This window comes from Rhineura floridana, chromosome 1, assembly GCF_030035675.1.
Source record: "Rhineura floridana isolate rRhiFlo1 chromosome 1, rRhiFlo1.hap2, whole genome shotgun sequence".
NCBI classification, from domain to species: domain Eukaryota; kingdom Metazoa; phylum Chordata; class Lepidosauria; order Squamata; family Rhineuridae; genus Rhineura; species Rhineura floridana.
The window spans coordinates 33,007,483-33,018,399 of NC_084480.1; the positions used below are offsets into that span (position 1 = coordinate 33,007,483).

Here is a 10,917-nt window from a genome sequence, read left to right on the forward strand (position 1 = left end):
TCTTAATTGATCGTGAACACCTTGCCTTAAATAAAGTGGTTTAAACATAGCAGGCTGAAAACATGCATCCTCTTTTTTCCAACAACTAGAGTCATTGCTAAAGTAGCAGCATATTGTAATCAGTCTGATTTTACATTAAACTGCAGTTTCAGGTCCAACTGTTAATGCACCCAAAATAGAAATAGACCATAACCTCCAGTTTGAAACAAAAAAGGCTATCTTCACCATCATATGACATTGACCAATAAAAAGGCTTTGAAATTAATAAAAATAAATTTGACACAGATTTCTAGGATGAATAATGAAGGAAATAAAATTTTCTAGATTAGATTCTCTGTAGAAACATTAGTAACACAGGAAAGAAGCAGAGCAAGAAGAATACCAACAAACACACAAAAATATAATTCTCCATCTTTGGAGATGGCAGGTGTTGCTACCACGCACCATATGCTCAGAGGCACATGTTACCAAATTCTTCCAAGCTACACAGCAAGTGGATTGGACTGTGAAAGACCAACCCAAATTGTGTTTGCATTTTGACAACTTTGTAGGGCAGTCCAATATCTCAGAGAGGAGTTCAGGTCTCCTGCTCCCCTGGTGCATTCACTATAGCTGCCCAATTTCCTTGCTTTTTAAAGTTTGGTAGAAATATCTGTTGGCTATAGGTACTTTCTTAAACTGCAAGGTTTTTTGCCTATTAGTGAATAAAGATTAGCTAAAATTGGGAAAATAAACTTGTGGCGAAGGTTAGAATAGAAAGGGCAACAGAGCAATACATGACACACCGACTCCACCTCCTCAGCACCACAGGGGCAGGTTCGTTCAGAATGTGGGACACCTTTATACCTGCCCTCCAACAGAGCTGAAGGAAGAACATTGAATCATGCCAGGGTAAATGCTCTCCTAAATTTCGGGATAGATAGATTCGAAATATAAGAGGTGGGGACGAAGGGTTTCATATTGATGTGGCTTAAGGAGTAGACAGCAGCCAAGCATTGGTTGTTCTGGAGTTCAATGTCTCTAAGGCGTTGAATGATTGTTATTTTGGCACTCATATACCCTAGGGCCCCTATTGCTGGCAGCGAAAAGACATCTAATTTGTTGGACAGCGTCCACTTCCATTGAGACTGGAAGGAATCTTCCAGAGTTAAAGGGGCCAGTCCTATGGGTATGAATAGTAACTTCAGCCAATAGCTGAATCTGAGCATCCAAACTCAGGTCTCGATTAAAAGGGCACCCAGTTCCAAACGTAGTGCCACATTAGGGATACAGTACGGGACACCCATTACCGACCTCAGAAAGTTGGATTGAACCACTTCCAGCAATGTATAATTGCCCCCGCTACAAATTTGGGTCCCGTAAAGTAGTTGCGCAAGACCCTTGGCATTAAACACCTGGACAGCCGCAGGAACATATGAGCCGCCCCTTGTATAGAAAAAGGCAAGCAAAGCCTTTACCGTTTTCTGGGCGGTCTGAACAACACTGAATGAATCTATGTTAAGGGTGAAATTGGCTTATAGAAGAGGAGGGGAGCCAATTTCTTCTCCCCAAGGCAAAGTTTTGGAGGACCCTCCAGAACAAGGTAGAAGGTGACATGATGAGTTACGGGGGGCGAGGGAAAATCAATGACAATAACAGTTGCTCCTCCGTTAGCAGATTGATCACAAGCCTTTCCATGAGTACATGGGTACCAATTAAATCTTCTCCCCAAGAAAACTATAACAAAAAAGAAAATACTGTTTTCTATTTTGGGCACATATACTCATTTGGTGTTTTACATTCAGACCATGGTAGCAAATTCCACAGTTTAACTATGTGCTGTTTGAAAAATAGTATGCCTCTGAATCTCTTTGTATGGTTCCCGATCTCTATGTATGGATATGAAAGTTGGACAGTGAAAAAGGCGGATAAGAGAAAAATCAACTCATTTGAAATGTGGTGCTGGAGGAGAGCTTTGTGCATACCATGGACTGCGAAAAAGACAAATAATTGGGTGTTAGAACAAATTAAACCAGAACTGTCACTAGAAGCTAAAATGATGAAACTGAAGTTATCATACTTTGGACACATCATGAGAAGACATGATTCACTAGAAAAGACAATAATTCTCGGGAAAACAGCAGGGAGTAGAAAAAGAGGAAGGCCAAATAAGAGATGGATTGATTCCATAAAGGAAGCCACAGACCTGAACTTACAAGATCTGAACAGGGTGGTTGATAACAGATGCTCTTGGACGTCGCTGATTCATAGGGTCGCCATAAGTTGTAATCGACTTGAAGACACATAACAACAACAACAACATGTGTCCGCTTGGCCCTTTCAATCTGTGGAACTGGCATTTTATAAGTGCCACATAACGATTAGGACCATAGGAACATAAGAAGTTGCCTTATACTGAATCTTATACTTATACTGAGACCATTGATTCATCTAGCTCTGTATTGTCTATACTGACTGGCAGCAGCTCTCCAGGGTTTTAGGCAGGGGACATTCCCAGCCCTACCTGGAGATGTTGGGAAATGAACCTGGGACCTTCCACATGCAAAGAAAGATGCTCTGCCACTAAGGTGCAGTCCAAACATGTTACACACTTGTAAGGAATCAATTCTTCGGCGCTGCAGTACTTTCCTTCTGGAACTCCTTGGCCTTTAACATTAGGCAGGCACCTTCACTGGATTGTTTTAGTGCCTGCTAAAAAGCTTTTCAGCCTATGGCCATGTTACCCTTAACATACCCGATCTTGTCTGATATTGGAAGCTAAGTAGGTTCAGGCCTGGTTAGTACTTGGATGGGAGGCTGCCTGGGAATACCGGGTGCCATAGGCTTAGAGGAAGGCATTGGTAAACCACCTCTGAATACCTCTTACCATGAAAACCCTATGAATATATCAAAAAAGATTCATAGTGTTGCCATAAGTCGTAATTGACTTTTTTTTTTTTACAATAATTTTTTATTCAAATTTTCATAAAACATACAAAACAAAATCATAAAACATTCAAAGACAAAAAACAAAACAAAACAAAAATGATTAAACAAAAAAATAAAATGTTGACTTCCCATTTGTCGCAGATCAAATCAGTTGTAGGTCTACAATATATAACAATCCTGTCTCTTAAATTATATTATAAAATCACTTTCCTCCAGTAGTTATCTTAATTAATCATCAAATCTCATAAACATTACTTTATTCTTTCCACAAAAAGTCAAAGAGAGGTTTCAATTCTTTAAGAAATATATCTATCAATTTTTCTTCAAATAAACATGTCGATTAATCCATCTCGTTAATAATAATAATAATCTTATTGTCATAACCATAGTCCAAATAAACATATTGATTAATCCATCTCATCAAAATCTGTTAGGTCCAATAATTTCAATAGCCATTATTCCATTATCCATATTAATTCCATCTTCCATCTTCAATAGTCCTGTTAAGTCCAGTAATTTCAGTGTCCAATCTTCCATTATCAGTATTCCATAATAATCTTGCTGTCATAGCCATAGTCATATAATAAGAGTCTGATGGGAATTTCCTCTATCCCAAATATTTTCTTGCCATCAATTCTGAATAAGTTGCTGAAATATTGTTGTAAAGTCATATCTGTGTTCTTCTTTTTTACAAAATGCACTGGCTCATCTCTTGAGAGTTTTTCCATTGTCACATGGCTGCAGTTAATTCCATAGATTTTCTCTATATCAAGCTCCATCACGTCATTCCAGTCCAGAAGATTATCCAAGCCATTGATAACTTTATCTCTAATATCTTCATTAATTTCTTCAGAGATAACGTTAAATTCCAAACAGTAGATTTTATTTCTAATATCCATAAACTCCAGATCTTTTTCCAATTCCACATTTGTTCCAATCTCCAGGGCTTGTATCTTCCCTTTATTTTTTCTTTTCTCATCTCTGATCTCATTCTCCTCTCTCACAGGATCCCCTATTTCTTTAAGCTCCTGCGTCATTTTGCTCAGTTCAATTTTCAGCTCCTTACTGCCCTGTCGCAGGGTTTGTTTCGTTATCTCAATCTCATCCATTATTTTCTGAAACATAATTACTTCCAGATTCTCAGCCACTTTCTTGATTGCCATTTTTAAAACCACGAAAACAAAACAAAACAAAAATAAAGAAGAACCACTTCTTATTTCAGCAACAATTGGGTTAATATTCCAGGCTTGATGACATCACAGTATAAACAGAGCAGCCTGCCTTATCTCTCTATGTTCAAGAATACAAAACAAATTTAGTTCCCAGCATCAAAACAGTTAGTGGCGTCGTGAAGAAGCAGATTCGTCAAAATAAAATAGACCAAAAAGAGAATAGTCCCAGACAATATAATGTTCCTCGGAATAGAAATCCCTCTTCTGTTTATATCTTTAGAATGCACTTCCAGGACAGCTTTTTGCAATAGAAACAGAGATAAGCTGTTAATTTCGTGAATAACAGAGAAGAGTTATAGCTCACCCAGAAGTTCTTTAAAGCTGATTCATTTGACAAATCTCTTTTTGCTGCAACAATTTAAACCAAGTAAAAAAAATAATAGAAAGAAGGGTGCTTGCCTGTTAGTCCGTTTTCTCTTTGAAGAAAAGATAAACGTATCGCATTAATCAGATAGAGCTTGTTCGGAAGTCCGTCCGGCATTGCTGGCTGGACCTTTTCTCATAAATTAATGAAATCCAGTCCTCCCAACAAAAACAGGCTTTTGAGGTTGATCTCTACATTTCTCCCTGCCCGGGAGAAATTTCATCAGTCAAAAAAAAATGTTCTGACTGATTTATATCTGAATAAGCTTCTTTTGAGGCGGGAGCCCGTCTCAAAAGCAGGCACAAGCGAAGTCACCCTTCCCGGAAGTCCTAAGTCGTAATTGACTTGAAGGCATATAACAACAACAACAAGCTTTTCTGTTTAGCAAGCCTACCTAGACATGTAATTTTAATATGTATTTGTTTTATATTTGTTTAAACTGCTGAATCTGTTTATATTTTGAAAAAAAATACGTCTACCTGTTTTTGTCATTATTTTAAATGAATGTTTATTTTATTCTATGTAAACTGCTTAGAGGCGTTTGCTGATTAAGTAGAATATAAATCTTGTTAATGTAATAAATTAATAAAATTCAAACAAAATGACAATGAATGCCTTCCATCAGCTTTGACTGGTGGTCCTGCTGCACCTCTGTCTGGACAGGGTTAGCCTAACTTCTGTTGTCTATGCCCTGGTAACCTCTATGTTAAACTACTGCAATGAGTTTTTCATGGGGCTACCTTTGAAGATGGTTCAGAAACTGCAATTAGTGCAGAATTTTATGGCCAGATTGCTCAGTGCGGTCAGTCCTCACATACAACACCAATTCTGGCACGATTGCACTGGCTACCAACTAGTTTTGGGGCTCAATTCAAAGTACTAGTTTTGACTTATAAAACCTTATGTGGCTCAGAACCTCAGTACCCCAAGGACCGCCTCTCCTTGTATGAACATACCCAAACCCTGCATTCATCATCAGAGGCCCTTCTTTGTGTGCCCCCTCCACAGGAGGCTCAGAGGGTGGCAACACAAGAACAGGACTTTTCAGATGTGGCCCCCAGCTGTGGAATGCTCTCCCCAAGGAGGAATGCCTGGCACCATCTTTATCCATACTTAGGTGCCACTCAAAGACCTTCCTCTTCACCCAGCCCCTTGGCTCTTGATGTGTGGCATTCCAGCTACTCTTTCCGTATTTGATGTGTTTTCAGATTTCAGTAAGTTCAGTACACTTTTATTGACTGTTATATATATCTTTGTTTGGCTTTTATTGTATTGATGAGTTTTAGATTTTATTGACTATGTGTGTCTTTCTCCATTTTTAATGTTAAGTTGCTTTGAGTCACTTCAGTGAATAGTAACAACAACAACAACAACAATAGGTGGGTGCCATTTTGTCCTTTGTGTTAGGCACCAAAATGTTCTGGGACAGCTCTGGTATTCAGAGGTATGCTGCCCTTGCCCAAGGAGCTTGTAAGCATCTTTAGGAAAAGAGCTATCTCCAGTCATTGCGATCAATAGAGAAGTGTAGAACTTCAGCATCACCTTTGCAGAACTTCTTTGCTTCTGTGAATCATGTATATAGCAAATTAAGAATTAAAACATATACACAAAGCTTATTTGTGACAAGTATTAAGCAACTTAATCATTCATATAAACATGTCAGGATTAATTACTAGTTTCACTCAGTAAATTCACTTAGTAAATTCATGAATTAGTTCAGATACACTTTTGGGGGGCAAAACATCTGCTTCAATGCACACATCACAATCACTAATGTGCATAATGATGTGGTTATGCTACATTTATCTCACTAAGAAAATTAAACTTCAAAGCAACCAAGTTGGTGGCTGATTACATTACAGCTCCCCTTCCACCCGTTTTGTTACTAGAAAACAGACCAAAGCTTGTACCAGTAAGTAAGTAAATCCAAACATTATCCCAATAGTTCAAGAATAGTGTGTTTCAGTCTGATAAGGCAGTGCAAACATTTAAGGTAGAAATATCTTATAACGATAAAATCAACTATTGGTAGTGTGAAGTTCACCTCCATCAGTTTTAGGTGTTTTGAGTATCCTAAAAAAGTGGTTCCCAATCTTTTCCCCATGGACCACTTGAAAATTGCTGAGGGTCTTGGCAGACCACTTAATATTTTTTCTGCCTATTGTAGCAATGTAGTGTGCTGCATTAGATATTATATCATTTTAAAATGTATTTTATTGCTTCTTTTATTTATTATATTGTATTTTATTGTATTGCAATTTGAATTCTGTAGAATTCACATTTTAAGTGTTCATAGACAAACTGTGGACCATATGAATGAAGTTTGTGGTCCACAGTTTTAGGCGAATGCTGAAGACACATCTCTTTACCCTGGCCTTTTGACACCTGAGACATATATGTTTAGGACCCACCCTATTTTGGGAATTTAGGTTGTTTTTAAATTGTTTTTATTGTTATATTTTAAACTTGTTGTAACCTGCCCTGGGACCTTTGTGAGACTAAAAAGTGGGTAATAGATGATGATGATGATATACTGACTTGTAGCAGCTCTCGAGGATTTCAGGCAGGCTTCTCTTCCAGTCCTATCTGGAAATGCTAGGGACTGATTGAACCTGAGACCTTTTGCATGCAAAGCAGATACTCTGCCACCGTGCTACGGCCCTTCTCCAACCATTTGCTGAGGAACATTAGTGGGAGCACCTATGACTGCCTATTTTGCTCGTGGGCTTCTCTAACTTAGGTTCTTCCCTGTGGGTACTGAACAAGATAGGCCCTTTACCTGATCCAGCTCTTCTTACATTTTATTACAGGACTTACTTACAAGTAAGCCTGCACAGAATCGAGTAACGTGCTACTTCTCTGCCTGTTAGAGAACGGAGAAGGAAGTTGTTGGGCCTTTTTGTAGTGGACTGACATGATCCGATGCTCCAGTACTGTTGGTGGGTTTGAACATGTCACATACTTTAGGTTTTGTGATGCTTTTCTGGTGCACAAAAAGTTTGTAAAGCTATAAAATGCATATTCTATGGATGAATGCATTGGAAAGCATTGGAAGTGTGTATTTTATGTGAAAGAGTGTGGATTGTATGCACAATTTAAATGCAGATGTGCATTCTTTCCAAAAATCCACACAAAACAGGAATGCACAGACCTGTGACTGGGCATCAGAGAAAATGAGACAAGACAGATTTAGCTGCTCATTCCTTTTCTACTGCATTACTTTCAATTTCAGTTCAGCATTTACAGCACCTTAAACAATAAGGAGAGGGAAGAACAGGGACGGAACATGCAAGTAAACTCACTTTATGGTGCAGCAGCACCCATGACAGCCAGACATTATAGCACTTTAACCACAGAGTGTGAAAGACCACACTTGACCAATTTTGATGAGCTTAGAAAACAAAACAAAAAACATTAGTAAGATGACTTGACTTGGGACATATAACTTGGCTTTGGGTTATTGTAATGCATTATACATGGGAAATCAGTTGAGGAAGTTTTGCAGCTCAGTGGATGAGAACATGCTTTTCATGCAGAAAGCCCCAGGTTCAGCCACCAGCATCTAATCTCCAGGTAAGGCTGAGGAGCAGCTATCAGTCAGCGTTGACAATACTGAACTAGCGAAAACATACTTTTAGGGGTGGTAAGTCTAGCACAATTTGGTGCCCTCTAGATATTTTGGACTACAGTGAACATCAATCTCAGCCACCATGGCAAACGGCCAGGGATGATGGGAGTTGTAGTAGGATAACATCTGGAGGGCACCAGGTTGGGGAAAAACTGATCTAGCGGTTCCCATGGCTTTTTGAACATAGATTTGGAAGTCCTGATGAAGTGTTACAACATCAAAGAGAGCTAAAGTAAAGAGCTTGCATTTATTTCTTTTGTTGAGCGTGGCTGATGTTCTGTTTCAAAAAGCTATTTTTATATATCAGCGAAACAATTCTCATACTTCAGATTGCTTTGGTACGTAGGCAGAAGAGTGTCCTTAGAGTATTCTTTGTCTCCTACCATTCTCAAATCTGCAGCAAACAGTAGGAAGCTTACTCATTTCAGATGCACATTTATAGTAAAAAAATAGATCTTCCATTTAGATGGTCTTATTCTCAAAATTTCTTCCCCTACAATTTCAGAAATGGCTAGGCTTTTCAGGGGCTGTTGTAGTCTTCCCACAATTAGAAATAGAAATGGTTGGAATGGAAAGAATTCTTATTCTTCAGATCACTTCTCTCTTATTATGAGCTATGAAACTGGGACAATTTTCAAAAGCATTCTGTAGCTAACTGGAGGAATAAGAGCTATGCAGAGAATGACAGTATGCTTTATATTTTGGATCACTGTATTGGCTTGATTATGAGTTGTGTTGGGTGAAACACATCAGCTCCTATTAATTTTTATGTGTTGGATCTTTCAAAACAGAGAGACAGAGAATATGCACACTCATTTCCACCTGAATAAAGCACTTTGGCTTGAAGAGGGGATGGTTTTGCCCCCCTCCCCTCCTAGAAAAGGGGACATGAGGACAGTTGTGTCTGGTGCCCATTATGACTGGTAGGGCAGAAGGCAGGGAGACCAAGATTAGGCTGGCAGAGCCAATGACAGGCAGAGCCACCTAATCTAGGTTTGACATCATCATCCATGCTGAGTAAGGATGGGCAAATCTGTTGATTTTGGTTTCTCTCAGTTTCCCATTTTTCCAATCTCCACATTTCCACACCCATTTGCAAACATTTTTCTTAAGCCCTTCTGAAAATTCATCAGCAGTTTAGTATGGATTTCTCCTAATACACACATTTTTGCCAGCACTTTACCCTAATATAATGCATTTTCTATGTTATTTTCACTAATGTATGCATTTGTTTATGCACACTTTATCTAATACCTGCATGCATTTTTGAACACAATTCTTGGTTGGAGAACTGCACTGAAAAATTCAGAGAAGTGTGAATTTCAAAGGCCAACTGCATTTCTATTTGCATATTGTTTCAGGAAGTGCAAATTAGGCAGATCCGCCTTTAAATGTGAACTGAATCAAATTTCTCCTCCATCCTCATTGCTGAGTTTATTATTTGATTTACACCTCACCCTTCCTCCCAGTAGGAGCCCAGGGCAGCAAACAAAAGCACTTAAACACTTTAAAACATCATAAAAACAGACTTTAAAATATATTTAAACAAAACATCTTTAAAGACATTTTTTAAAAAAAGCTTTAAAAACATCTTTTCAAAAAAGAGGTTCAAAAACGTACTTTTTTTTAAAAAAAGGGTTTAAAAACATATTAAAAAGCAATTCCAACATACAGACTGGGATAAAGCCTCTACTTAAAAGGCATGTTGAAAGAGGAAGGTCTTCAGTAGGCACCAAAAAGATAGCAGAGATGGTGCCTGTCTAATATTTAAGGGGAGGGAATTCCAAAGGGTAGGTGCCACTACACTAAAGGTCCACTTCCTATGTTGTGCAGAGTGGACCTCCTGATAAGATGGTATCTACAGGAGGCCCTCACCTGCAGTGATCGACTGGGTGTATAAGGGATAAGACGGTCTTTCAGGTATCCTGGTCCCAAGCTGTATAGGGCTTTGTACACCAAAACGAGAACCTTGTACTTAGCCTGGTAGCCAACAGGTAGTTCTACAAGAGGCAACACTGAGACTAAGGAGGAGGAAGATACACCCCAGACTGGCTGTAAGGAAGGAGACAGGCAGGTGGGGGCTAGCTGAAGGCAGATGGAGGTTAGTGGGGCACTGCCCCATTTGCCCTGATGGAGTAGCTTCCACTGCATTGGGAACAGGAATCTCATTGGGCCACATCAGTCCTGATTGCACTGGCCAGGTGCAAAAAGCTTTAGAAGCTGGACCTGTCCGTTGACCTGATTGCTTTAGCATCGAGTGGCAACCCACTTGTCCATCGCTTTAAGAGTATGGGTTTAGGCAGTCATTCATAATAGGGGGTCAAGTAGGAATTTTTGGGGGGAGGTTGTTTCCCTCAATTGGCTATGGGATCACCTTCCCCCCCATTCACTCCATATTCCCTTTGATCTTTGATAGCTGGTGTTATTTGACTGATAGGCTTAATTCTTGGTCACCACAGGCAAGCAGTGTGGGCAGAGAGGGGAAAAGTAAACAGACTGCCCTGCTGAGCACCCTGAGTCACCTGCATAGTGAGGGGGTGTTGCCTAACCTATCTCACATTGCCTACCAGTGCAAGGGGATGAGGAAAGGAGGGCCATTTGGGTCCCAATGGTTTCATCCTTCCAAATGCAGAAGAGTGGGAGAGAGGTGGAGCAATCAAGTACTCCCTTTATAGCTTTTAGGCAATTGGGCAAAGAGGAGCACAGACCAGTAACATTGATCTGGTGCTTGGAGTGAGGGTGATATTTCCCTCTGGGGAGAAACT

At 39.5% G+C, this 10,917-nt stretch overlaps 1 pseudogene; it reads left to right on the plus strand.

Moving 5' to 3' along the window:
- Nucleotides 1-2,706: 2,706 nt before the first annotated feature.
- On the plus strand, nucleotides 2,707-2,825 carry LOC133375855 (5S ribosomal RNA; annotated as a pseudogene).
- Nucleotides 2,826-10,917: the final 8,092 nt, after the last annotated feature.